This window comes from Macaca nemestrina, chromosome 2 (genome assembly GCF_043159975.1).
Source record: "Macaca nemestrina isolate mMacNem1 chromosome 2, mMacNem.hap1, whole genome shotgun sequence".
In the NCBI taxonomy this organism is placed as follows: domain Eukaryota; kingdom Metazoa; phylum Chordata; class Mammalia; order Primates; family Cercopithecidae; genus Macaca; species Macaca nemestrina.
In genome coordinates, this window is record NC_092126.1 from 1,334,396 (window position 1) to 1,348,055 (window position 13,660).

The 13,660-nt window shown below is 45.0% G+C and overlaps 1 protein-coding gene across 3 annotated transcripts in view; it reads right to left on the minus strand.

Annotated features, from left to right (window-relative positions):
- LOC105470767 (phosphate cytidylyltransferase 1A, choline) overlaps positions 1 to 13,660 on the minus strand; it is a 66,975-nt gene that overhangs the window by 38,721 nt on the left and 14,594 nt on the right. The window contains exon 1 of one of the 3 annotated variants that reach the window (XM_071090562.1): positions 10,149 to 10,358. The exons of 1 other annotated variant lie outside the window; for it this stretch is intronic. The gene's annotated coding sequence lies outside the window, so the exon portion shown is untranslated. Of the gene's footprint in view, positions 1 to 389; positions 499 to 10,148; positions 10,359 to 13,660 lie in introns of those variants that run through there. One more of the 3 variants, XM_071090564.1, reaches the window with a different exon arrangement.

Genomic DNA, 13,660 nt, shown 5'->3' on the forward strand with positions numbered 1-13,660 from the left:
GAGGCCTGGAGTTCAAGACCAGCCTGGCCAACATGGTGAAACCCCATCTCTACTAAAAATATAAAAATTAGCCAGGCGTGGTGGCAGGCACCTGCAATCCCAGCTACTTGGGAGGCTGAGGCAGGAGACTTAAACCCAGGAGGCGGAGGTTGCAGTGAGCCGAGATTGCACCATTGCACTCCAGCCTGGGCGACAAGAGTGAGACTCCGTTTCAAAAAATAAAAAGTATTTTTCTTTACCATCTTACACTATTATGTGTTTATACTATTCCTTATCTACTTACATACAGTTCTTGTATTTTCTAAAGATGACTTTTTGGTTTTACATTGTATTTTACACTATTCTTTAAATCGAAGTCTTTAGATTCTTTGGATTTAAAATAAACATACCCACTGCTTTTTGGGTTTTAGTGTAAGACACTTCTTTATCTTACACACTTCTCAGGAGATGGAAAACATCTGGGTCACAGATATTCCATAATGATAACCCTAAAAGAATTTAGAAATTATGAAAAGATTAATTCTCATGACTTTTGTCTAGAACTACTGCTGTTTAAACTTTTACTCTGGGCTGGGCGTGGTGGCTCATGCCTGTAATCCCAGCACTTTGGGAGGCCAAGGTGGGTGGATCACATGAGGTCAGGAGTTCAAAACCAGCCTGGCCAACACGGTGAAACCCCATCTCTACTAAAAATACAAAAATTAGCTGGGCGTGGTGGCGGGCACCTGTAATCCCAGCTACTTGGGAGGCTAAGGCTGGAGAATCACTTGATCCCGGGAGGTGGAGGTTGCAGTGAGCCTAAATCGTATGCCACTGCACTCCAGCCTGGGTGACAGAGCAAGACTTTGTCTCAAAATAATAACAACAATAATAAACTTTTACTCTGTAGGTCTCATGAGTTTTCTTTCATTTTTCACCGGCCTTCCTAGGCCATCCCAATGTTCTCTCATATCTACTAACTTATAACCGCAGCACCAAAGCATATAGAATAATAATTGACGTTTAAAATCATGGAACAAGTTACCCCCAGTCTCCCTCATGTTCCAAAAGATGCTTGCCCGGACACATCACCTTTGCTACTGAGAAAGTATAGAGAAAAGGTATGTGGGAGGATGAGGGCGCACTGAAGACAGTAAATACCTCCTAACATCGTGTTGGCTTCTTAATTTGTTACACTGGAACTTAGGTGTACCTAAAGCCACACCACCGTTACAACACTGATAACTGCCCAATAACCATTTTGAACACCTCCAACAATGAGGAACAATATTTTTTGGACTCTCAGTTTATGGTAAGTGTGCCTCTGTAATCAACCAATACCATTCAGGTAAGGTACAGTGATGGTTCTGGAAAAGGAGGTGGCTTTAAATATCCACATTCAAAGGGGGAAAAATACATGCACACACACAGGCTGCCTTACTATCCCTGTTTGTCCAGCGGGCAATGGGACTGGGAAATGATCGCCCTCAGAGCCAATACAGTAGGAGGTGAACACGGGGCAGTGCATTACCTAATGCCCTGCAGACAGACCCTTAGGAATGAGACAGAAAGAAAAGTATTTGGAGATAGAATAGAGAACCTCCGTCAAGAGCCCTACTAGGATGGGCCAGCACTTCCTGTTTGTTTAGTGGTTCATCCTTCAGAACATTTTCTTTGTCAAAAAGGCTGTAACAGTCTGGTACAGTGGCTCGTATATAATCCCAGCCTATAATCCCAGCACTTTGGGAGACCCAGGCAAATGCAATGCTTGAGCCCAGGAGTTCAAGACCAGCCTGGCCAACATAGCAAAACCCCATCTCTACTAAAAAGACAAAAAATTAGCCAGGAGTGGTGGCGTGTGCTTGTAAACCCAGCTACTTGGGAGGCTGTGGTGGGAGAATCGCTTGAACCCCGGAGGCAGAGGTTGCAGTGAGCCAAGATCATGCCACTGTATTCCAGCCTGGGTGACAGAGCAAGACCTCATCTCAAAAAAAAAAAAAAAAGAAAAAGAAAAAGAAAAAAAAAAGCTAGGCCAGGTGTGGTGGCTCACGCTTGTAATCCCAACACTCTGGGAGGCCGAGGTGAGAGGATCACCTGAGGTCAGGAGTTCAAGACCAGCCTGGCCAACATGGTGAAGTCTGGTCTCTACTAAAACTACAAAAATTAGCCGAGCATGGTGGCAGGTGCCTGTAATCCCAGCTACTCAGGAGGCTGAGGGAGGGGAATCGTTTGAACCCAGGAGGCAGAGGCTGCAGTGAGCCAAGATCACGCCATTGCACTCCGGCCTGGATGACAAGAGTGAAACTTGACCTCAAAAAAAGGCAAAAAAAAAGCAAAAAAAAAGGGCTGACAGCCAGAATACAGCATTTGTAAGGCCCGATCTTTCCAACACTGCTGCCTATTCACTCCCTAGATAAGTCACCTTATCTTCACCACTGAAATTTGAGTACAGATTCTAAATACGGACACAAAAACCCACCCCCAACACCTGCCTGCTAAGTATATTAGTGTCTCCAAAGTGCCCTCAAAACACAGAATGCAGTATCTGTGCCTGTGATTTTTACTCCGACTCACAAAAATCTGGCTCGGTTTCTGCTGACTCACCTACCAGCACACACTGCTTGCCTTGTTCCTCCATGTTCCAATAGATGCCTGCTTGGGTACATCAACTTTGCTAGACAAGTGGAAAATGTGTTTGTGGAGGGGTGGGGTAGCACTGAGGAGATACTAAGGATACACCTAGTCGTATTTTTCCAATGTGAATGTCCTGAAGGAGACAGAATCTATGTGCTGGCATGTCTATGCTTGAGTCTCAAAGATGAAAGGCTCCTACAAGCAGTTTGAGGGACTCCTATCCAATCCTTTCCACTCAACTTCCTTATTGCAAACAGACCTACCAAGCGAAAGAGGAGATGGACTTTGCTTCCTGAACTACGTAACAATCTAAATATAGCAGAGTCCTCTCTTATCCACAGGGGAAATGTTTCAAGATGCCAGCGGATGCCTGAACCCCCGGAGAGTATGGAACCCTATATGGACAGTTGTCCCTTGGAATCTGCAGGGCATTGGTTCCAGGATCTTCTGCAGATGCCAAAATCCAGAGATGCTCAAAAGTCCCTTATATATATAAAACGGTGTCAAATGTGCATATAATCTACACCTCCTATATACTTTCAATCTTCTCTAGATTACTAACAACACTTAATACAAAGTAAATACTATGTAACCAGCTATTATACTATATTGGGTTTTTATCTGCATTTTTTTAAATTGTTGTATTGGTTTTTTTATTGTTTTTTTTCCTGAATATTTTCGATCCAAGTTTGGTTGAATCTGCAGGTGTGGAGCCCATGGCCACAGAGGGCTGACTCTGCTTTGTTTTCTTCCTATATACACAGAGCTATGATAAAGTTTTATTTATAAATTAAGCACAGTAAGAGATTAACAACAATAACTAATAATAAAACAAACAATATACTCTAATAAATGTTATGTGAATGTGGCTGTTCTCTCTCTCTCTCTCAAAATATCTTACTATATCATACACAACTATTTTCTGACCGTGGCTGACTGGGGGTAACTGAAACCACAGAAAGTAAAGCTGCCACTAAGGGAGAGCTCTTTTAGTAGCAAGTTGCAATTACATATGCTATTCCACATTTCAAAAATCTAACTCAAACTTGACCGATTACTACAAGGAACTATTTGCAAAAAGATGAGACATAATTTTTCTTTTACATTCTATTCCTGCCTTCCCCATCTCTAGGCCTACATTATCCTCCCCACTAAAACCCAGTGCTCAGTATTTTTCTACCAGCACACCAATGCCCAGTTCCAAAGCCGAGTTCGCAAGCATACTTTCCATTTGGGATGTTGACCTGTTTATGCCATGGTGGTACTTAATAAGCTGGTGCTCTAAGAGGCACGCTCTGGAAACTCAAGGGTTAAAGTGCAGCTAATATTCCTGGCATTCATTAGTCATATCATCTTGCTGCACACTCAGGTCTTTCTGGAGATAACAGTGTAAGGACATTGCCCCTGCGTAAAGGCCTTTGAAGCTTGAGGGAGTATATGGCTAACCGAAAGTAGGGAAAAGAACCAGAAAATCTCCTAGATCAGGGGTCAGCAAACTATAGCTAGCAGGTCAAAGACGGCCCACTACCTGTTTTTGTAATGAAAATCTGATTGGAACACAGACAGCCATGCTCACTCACTGTTACATTTATCGTCCATGGCTGCTTTTGTGCTACAACAGCAGAGCTGAGTAGTCACAGATACTGTGTGACCTGCAAAGCCTAAAATATTTACAATCTGGCCCGTTACTGAAAAAGTTTGCTACCTCTCATCCTAGATGAAATCAGGACCAGCTTTATTAATAATTTGGTGGCAAATTCTACCTAAATTTACCCAATCTAAAGTGAAAAACGGTGTTAAAAATAGAATTATTTCGAGTGCAGTGGTGCAATCATGGCTCACTGCAGCCTCGAACTGCTGGGTGTAAGTGATCCTCCTACCTCACCCTCCCAAGTGGCTAGGACTACAGGCCCATGCCACCACACCCAGCTAATTTTTTATAGAGATGCGGGTCTCACTTTGTTGCCCAGGTTGGTCTCAAACTCCCGGCCTCAAGCAATCCTTCCACCTCAGCCTCCCAAAGTGCTGGGATTACAGGTATGAACTATCACACCAGGCTGAGAACTTATAAAAGTAAAAGTGAATTTCAAAACATGAGCTTCTCAGACAGATTAGTTCTAAACTAAAGCTCAATGTGACTTGTCATGAGCCCTATAAACTATCACATTTAAGACCTTAGCTTTGAACTGGATCTCTTCCCTCTAATTTCGTCAGAGAAACCCTTATTCAACAAACACTGAGCAGCACTTACTCTGAGCCAGACCCTGGGTTAGCCACTGGCACACATAATAAAGCTTATACTTCCTCAGCCTGGACACGCAGTAGGATATTTCAGGAAAGAAAAAACCATGAGGGACACATGGAATAGTTCTTGCAGCTGAACAATTTTACTCTGCCACTATTCTACCAGAATATTTGGTGAGTAAACTCTTGTGTTTAGAATGTGATCTTCCTAGAGTGGGTTGTAAACTCATATCTCTAAGGCAGGGTCTATAACAGAATTCAGGAAGTCTGTGAATTCGGATGAAAAAGACCATATCTCTATTATCACTTTAGTTATGAACATAAGCTACAGCAGTAATAGAAGACTTATTAGACAAATGGATTTGTTACCAGTAGAAATCATGGATATTTTCATATCATATTATACTTGTTATATTTTGATAACTATATATCAACATAATTCAATATAACTGGTTTTCTTTATAGTTCTATGTATTTTATTTTTGCATATGAAAACATATTCCAAAAAGGAACTCTAAACGCTTTCACCACACTGCCAAAGGAGTCCATAACACAAAAAAGATTAAGATTCCTGTTCTGCAGTCAAAAAATAAAGAAACATAATCACATTTAGTGTAATTCTCTGTACATAAAAAAACTACCTGTTTTTTATTAAGGGTTATACGCTCATTGTCTATAGAGCAGGAACCGCATGTCATTATTTTTTGGCAGCCTTCACCTTAAAACTGGTTTGCAAGTAGTTGTGAATGTGACATAACCGCCTAGCAGATTCATGGCTCCCCTGGCTCACTGGCAGTCATCCTAGTCCAAACACAGAAAGTCTCAAACTAACATAACTTTCAACTTGTGGTACAAGAGAATTCCCAAAAGAAGGCAAGGGGCAAGGCACGGTGGCTCACGCCTGTAATGCTGACACTTTGGGAAGCCAAGGTGGGTGGATTACTTAGGTCTGGAGTTTGAGACCGGCCTGGCCAACATGGTGAAATCCCATCTCTACTAAAATACAAAAATTAGCCGGGCGTGGTGGCGGGCACCTGTAATCCCAGCTGAGGCAGGAGGTCGCTTGAACCCAGGAGGCAGAGTTTGCAGTGAGCTAAGATTGCACCACTGCATTCTAGCCTGGCCAACAAGGCAAGACTTGGTCTCAAAAAATAAATAAATAAATAAATAAATGGAAAGAAAGGAGGGAAACGACACACACAGAAAGCCTGCTATTAATATATATCTATTAACCTGGTTTACGAATGGTAAAACATAGGTAATTCAATTATTTACATTAATGAATAAGGTAGGTAAACAAACCTAAAAGAATGCCAAATATGAGACTCATTTCTTTTTATCTTCTGAGGTGGCACTTCGGCACATGCTGCAAATGTAAAAAGGTACATTCCCGGAATTTACTGGCTAAATTGTAGAAAGGAATTAGGATTTACATTCTGCCACAAATAATCCATAAAGCAATTAACAAAACAAATCACATATGAAACACATGTCCAAGTACTCATTTGACAGGAATACTGTGAAAAGAGACGTTTAGGACGAAAAGCAGAAAGGTTTATGCCTAGGAAAGAGTTTCAAGGACGGAGGGAAAAGGAGATGCCAGAAGTGGCCAAGCAGATGAGCAGGAGGGTTGACAAGGCCTAGAGTCCTGACCCCTCCCTCTCCCAAGCCACCCCTTTTTCTCATGTGCTTGATGTGTGACAATGTCAAAGATGTACAAGCAGCCAGCCACAATCTTGAGCAAAAAAGGGACTCTCACGGTCCTGTGATAACTGGCAAGTACTCTGACTTCAGGGTTTCTCTAACTGGAAAAAAAAAATCCAAGAAAAAAATGACTTTTAGAAAAATGTATTCTTTCCAATCTATTTCAAGGTGACACAAACTTTGATGTGAAGGAGACCTACTTCTGCTTGACTTAGACAGGAAAATTTCTATTGGCAGAAAAGTCAGAAGGTCTGCTTCAGATCAGAGTTACGTAAATACTCAGAAAAGCGTGATGCTTGAGTAAGAACTCTACTGTTATTAACAGATATTTTGCTATTATCCATGATTAATAACAATGGAAAATTATGCTTGCTTTTTATTTCAGCATTTCAAAAACTAACTCTATCAGCACTTTCAACCAGGAGAGGTTATTCGGATCCCTAGGGAAATCCTGTCTAACCTAAAGGCTAGGCAGCTCTGAATTATAAATGGAGTCAGATGGTTTACAAACTCTATGAAATTATATATAAAATTTGGTAAGTTCACATATATTTCAGATTATTGAAGGGCTGTTTAATCATAAGAACAGTTACCTCTGGCCATGGTTAGAAAATCTAAAACAAGAGAAAGCAATAATGCTTTCCATACATAGTCACAGGGCAAGTCAATGTTAATCTCAGAGAAAGTAACCAGGGACTGCTAAATCCAGGGCTCTATCTAACTAGATCATTCTTCCTGAGGGATCACATATTCAAAAAGCAGGTCCCCAAGGAAAATAAAACCCCACTGCTTATGGGGGAAGAATCACAGACTGAGGGGGAATGAAGCTCATTCTTTATCAACAAGGCCATCATGCTAGTTTTCAAAGGGAATTTGCAAAGCAAATCCTTTGTTCTACAAAAAGATTCATTTCATTCAGCAAAGAAAAGAGATCCCAGAGGGAGTACTGCAGAATCCCAAGCCTCTTCTATAGCCTGTTACCTTGAAGCATATATGCTGTTCTAGAAGAAAACCTTGGGTAGTTCCTTTTAGTTAAGTAGAATGTAAGTCAAGTAAACATCTAATGTGCTAGAAAAAGGTGTAACTAGCCAACTTTTTTAGCCAAGAAAAGGCTATCCCCCACCATTCTCAACTCATTGCCATTCAAGAACCTATCTGAACCCTATTCCCCTATTACAGAGTGTAGAGGCAGGAGTGGTTATCAGATTAATACAGTGTCTGATAAATTGAATGACCTCATACTTCTCCTATTATAAAAAGCACTTGGTGGCACCGTCAGTAGCACCTTCTAAAAGGAGCTGTAAGGCCAGGCACGGTGGTCATGCCTGTAATTCCAGCACTTTGGGAGGCTGAGGCCGGTAGATCACCTAAGGTTGGAAGTTTGAGACCAGCCTGGCCAATATGGTGAAACCCTGTCTCTACTAAAAATACAAAAATTAGCCAGGTATGGAGGCAGATGCCTGTAGTCCCAGCTATTCAGGAGGCTGAGGCAGGAGAACCGCTTTGAACCAGGAGGCGGAGGTTGCAGCGAGCTCGGATCGTGCCAGTGCACTCCAGCCTGGGCAACAGAGTAAGCCTCCGTCTCAAAAATAAATAAATAAATAAATAAAATAAAAAGGGCTGTAAGAGAGAAGTAGTAACATTCACTTTAATTTCATCTACATCACTAACAGCCCTAAAGAAAGGGAATGTGTAGGAAATAAAGTCAGCAGCTAAAACTTCATTTACATTACCCATAGTGTGGCATCACTCCTAGCATGTCAGGCTTGGCCTCCAGCATACAAACCACTGAATTAGACAACCAAGTACACTGAGGTCTCTTCCATGTGGCATTCCACTCACCATCACTGACATCGCGGGTATCATCATTTTGTCCACCTTTCTTTCTCATCATGTCATCATTTGTTTACTGCTATTACTGCACCAAATCCCATTCTCAATATCTTCTTACTAGCAAGTTTCTGTACTTGCCAAATCACTAAATATCAAGATAAATAGGCTCTGGAGTTCATATCTTCCTTCCTACTTCCATTTTATTGTTGGCAGAATATTTTCTGTCCCTATCTTGAGTTTCCTTCCCAACCCTTGTTCCTACGCTCAAAGCTTCCAGTTCCCCATTAGCAGTTCCTCATACTACAAACCCCTAAATCCTCACTGCCTCTATAAATATCACTGTCCCGTTTTTTGTTTGTTTGTTTGTTTGTTTGTTTGAGACAGAGTCTCCCTCTTCACCCAGGCTGGAGTGCAGTGGTGTAATCTCAGCTCGCTGCAACCACCGCCTCCTAGGTTCAAGCAATTCTCCCACCTCAGCCTCCCGAGTAGCTGGGATGCCAGGCATGAGCCACCACACCCACCCAGTGTCCCTATTTCAATATAATTTCTGGTTCTCCCAACTGAGATCCCGAGTTTCAGCTCTCAGAGCTAGTCACCTCAATTACATTCAGGAAGCCTCCTCCAGTTAGGCCAATCTAATACAGCCTGTTCCCAATTGCATCTTTGTACTTCCAGACAGTTCCCTAGTCAGAGAATCATTACATTTTAGAACCAAAAGAAAACTCAGAAATAATCTGGTCCAATGTTTTTCAAACTTTTAAAGTACATTTTGCTTCTTACCCTTTGAGATGTACAAAATCTATTTTACATCATAATCTCATGCACACATAACTCAAATCACATGAAACAATACTTACCCTTGCTATGTAAACACACTGAAAGTTTCTATTCTATTCAACTTTTTAAAAGAAAAGTACACGTTCAGGCCAGGCAGAGTGGCTCACGCCTGTAATCCCAGCACTTTGGGAGGCCGAGGCAGGTGGATCACCTGAGGTCAGGAGTTCGAGACCAGCCTGGCCAACATGGAGACACCCCGTCTCTACTAAAAATACAAAAATTAGCCGGGCGTGGTAGTGGACGCCTGTAATCCCAGCTACTAGGGAGGCTGAGGCAGGAGAATCGCTTGAACCAGGGAGGCGGAGGTTGCGGTGAGCCCGAGATTGCGCCACTGCACTCCAGCCTGGGCGACAAGAGCGAAACTGTCTCGAAAAAAGAAAAAGAGTTCCATGCACTGAATTGGTTTCCCAGCTCAGTACTGGGAAGAAACCCGTAGTCTGGGAGACATTGAACTAGTCCAAACTTCCCACTCAGTGATGAAGAAACTGTAACTCAGTGGTGAGGTCTGTCCATGAAAATTCACCTCAGGCCTGTCTGTCAATTCCAGACCAGTGTCCTTCCCACCAACGACCTTCTCTGCCCAGTCACAGCCCATCGCGGCCCGTGCCCACACACAACCCTACGGTGGCATCGCCCACCACTGACCCCACCTTCTTCTCCAAGTCACTGCTCTGAGTCGCAGTCCCCTCGCGGCCGCGGCTCGCGTGGCGGTCAGGGTCCCCCACGGCCACCGCCCATCGATCCCGGCCCCTCGGCCATCGTCCCCTGCAGTCACCGCCTCATACTTCCTCGGTCCAAGCGCCGTCGCGGTCGCGCGTTTCGCATTCCCTCCCCCGGGTCACAGTCCCCCGCTGTCACCGGCCCTCGGTCACAGTGGCCTCGCAGCCCCCGGTCCCACTCGCCTCGCTGTCACTCACCGCTCTTCCTCGGTCACGGTCGCCCCGCGGTCCCAGCCCCACAGAGCGTCCTCTCGGAGACGCACGGAGAGGCGCACACCCGCGGCTCACGCTCCCCGAGCCCGCTCCGCTCGGATTCCTGCCCGGCGCCGCGTCACGGACTAGGGAAGTTGAGGAGGTTGCGGGGAGACGCCCGGGAAAGGCAGCAGATGGAAGAGCCGGCCGGAAGTCCCGCCTACTTCCCCCACCCGTCAATCCGACCACGACTTCTTGAAAACCGCGACTCCTGACACCGTAGTTCCGCCTCCTCAGAGGCCCCGGGGACGAAGTGACCGAGCAGAAATCCCAGAGACCGGAGACGGAATGGCCCGGGTCAGTCTCCGCCCGGAACCGGAGAATGCAGCGAACACGCCTCCTTGAAGAGGGATACGATGTGAACGGGCGCAAGAGCTCGCCGGTCCGTCAAGACGCGCTGCCCGGCGGCTCCCCTGTGGCCCAGCTCGGGCCGCGTCCGCGCAGGCGGGCCTGTGCGCGGAGGTCCTCCCGCCGCACCCCGCACCCCGCACCCCGCACCCGGGCCGCCACCGCGCAGCCCTCCGCAGAGACGCCCCGACCGCGGCCGCCTCGCCGCAGCGTCAGCTTTTACCTGCGTGGGGATGGAAGGGGAATTTCCGACCGCCAGCCCCGTCCGCTGAGAACCTGCGGCTGACCCACCCCCTTCCTTTTTCTGACCCAGGTTGGCTCAAATAATAATAGTAATAATAACAAATCCCCAGGGATCGGCTGGGAGCTAGTTGGGCAGGAGTGGATCAAGACACCTGCCGGGGGGTGTATGGGGGGAAGAAACGTTCTCCTTTGCTAGAATGAACCTTGGGAAGGATCCCTTTTGATCAGTAGGTGTAAGTGGCTACACAATGTTATGGAAGAAGGCTGTAAACATTTATTTATTTATTTATTTTAATTACCAACTGAACTGAAGTAAAAGACATTTTTAACTTATTTACTTGTTCTTTTACTTTTGTTTTTTTAAAGACGGAGTCTCGCTCTGTCGCCCAGGCTGGTGTGCAGTGGCGCGATCTCGGCTCACTGCAGCCTCCACCTCCAGGGTTGAAGGGATTCTCGTGCCTTGTCCCGAGTAGCTGGGATTACAGGCACACGCCACCACGCCCGGCTAATTTTTGTATTTTTAGTAGATCGGGGTTTCACCATGTTGGTCAGGCTGGTCTCAAACTCCTGACCGCAAGTGATCTGCCCACCTCGGCCTCCCAAAGTGTTGGGATCACAGGCCACCGCGCCCAGCTAACTTTTTTGTTGTTGTTGCTGCTTTGCTTTTCTGGATTTTTTTTTTGGGGGGGGGTCTACATCAAGAATATCCAATCTTTTGGCTTCCCTGGGGCACACTGGTAGGAGAGGAATTGTCTTGGGCCACACATAAAGTAACACTAACAATAGCTGATGAGCTTTAATTTAAAAAATCGCAAAACAAACCCCATGATGTTTTTTAAAAGTTTACAAATGTGTGTTGGGCCGCATGCAAAGCTGTCCTGGGCCGCGGCTTGGACAAGCTTGGTCAACATGCTTAACTTGAAAGTGGCTGAGAAGAAAGAGGATGGGTATAACTGTGCATCTGCTGAGGAGCCTCCAGGGGGAAAAAGGATTTAAATCTGAATTTCGAATATGTCTTTGAACATGGTGGATAGACTAAGGTACCCCAAATAAGGACAGTTAGCTGGAGGAGACACCGGGGACTCTACGGGGAACATCACTACAAAAATAAGAGTTTAGATAGTAACCAACATCAGAATCTCAGAGAGTCTTAAGGGAGGATGAATTTCATACAGAGGATTGATTTCATATGACCCTGACACTGTGGACAAAGAAAATGGATGGGTGTTTAGGCTAATAAGCTATGTAAGACATAGGATGGCAAGAGCTGAGCAAAAACACTGTGTGAGAAAGATGAAGGCAACAATTCAAAATGTAGGAATAAGCAGCCAGGCATGGTGGTTCATGCCTGTACTCCCAGCATATTGGGAGGCCAAAGCAGGAGGATCACTTGAGGCCAGGAGTTCAAGACTAGCCTGGGCAACATAGCAAGGCCTCATCTCTATAAAAAATAAAATTACTGTTGGGAGGCTGAGGTGGGCGGATCATGAGGTCAGGAGTTCGAGACCAGCCTGGCCAACATGGTGAAACCCTGCCTCTACTAAAAATACAAAATTAGCTGGGCGTGGTGGCACACGCCTATAATCCCAGCTACTCAGGAGGCTGAGGCAGGAGAATCACTTGAACCTGGGAGGCTGAGGTTGCAGGGAGCTGAGATGGCGCCACTGCACTCCAGCCTGGGTGACAGTGAGACTCCATCTCAAAAAATAAATTAATTACTGGCCAGTTGTGGTGGCTCACACCTGTAATCCCAGCACTTGGGGAGGCCAAGGCAGGCGGATTACTTGAGGCCACGAGTTTGAGATCAGGCTGGCCAACATGGCAAAACCCCATCTCTACAAAAAAAAAAATACAAAAATTAGGCGGGCGTGGTGGTGCCTGCCTGTAATTCCAGCTACTCAGGAGGCAGGAGAATCTCTTGAACCCAGGAGGCAGAGGTTATAGTGAGCCGAGATCGTACCACTGCACTCCAGCCTGGGCAACAGAGCAAGATTCTGTCTCGATAAATAAATAAAAAAAAATAAACATGTTTTGGCCGGGCGCGGTGGCTCACGCCTGTAATCCCAGCACTTTGGGAGGCCGAGGCGGGCGGATCACAAGGTCAGGAGATCGAGACCACGGTGAAACCCCGTCTCTACTAAAAATACAAAAAATTAGCCGGGCGCGGTTGTGGGCGCCTGTAGTCCCAGCTACTCGGGAGGCTGAGGCAGGAGAATGGCGTGAACCCGGGAGGCGGAGCTTGCAGTGAGCCGAGATCGCGCCACTGCACTCCAGCCTGGGCTGGGCGACAGAGCGAGACTCCGTCTCAAAAAAAAAAAAAAAAAAACATGTTTTAAAACAGCCATGTGTGTTGGCGTGCCTATAGTCCCAGCCACTCGGGAGGCTGACATGGGAGGATCACTTGAGCCTGAGAGTTCAAGGCTGCAGCAAGTTACAGTCCCACCCCTGTGCCCCAGCCTGGGCAACAAAACAAGGCCCATTCTCTGAAAATATAAATAAATAAAGTCAAAAGTTATTTTAAAGAATGTAGGGAAAACTTTATGCACAAATAAAGCCATGTCTTTATTTTTTATAATAGTGAAAAATCAGAAATAAGCAGACTCTCAATAAGGAACTGGCAAAAGTAACAATGGTATAACCTATTGAAATAAATGCCGCTATTAAGTCATGCATCTTAAAATCATAATGCAAATAAAATGACATAAAAATTGTTCATAACATCATGAGAAATGAAAAATGAGGTTATAAAATTATATGTTTTTTTAAAACCTTGGAAATAAAAACCATTGGTAGAAAATATACCAAACTTTTTACCATTGGTTATGTTTGAACAATTGAAGTGGATTTTCCTCTGCTTTTTTCTCTGT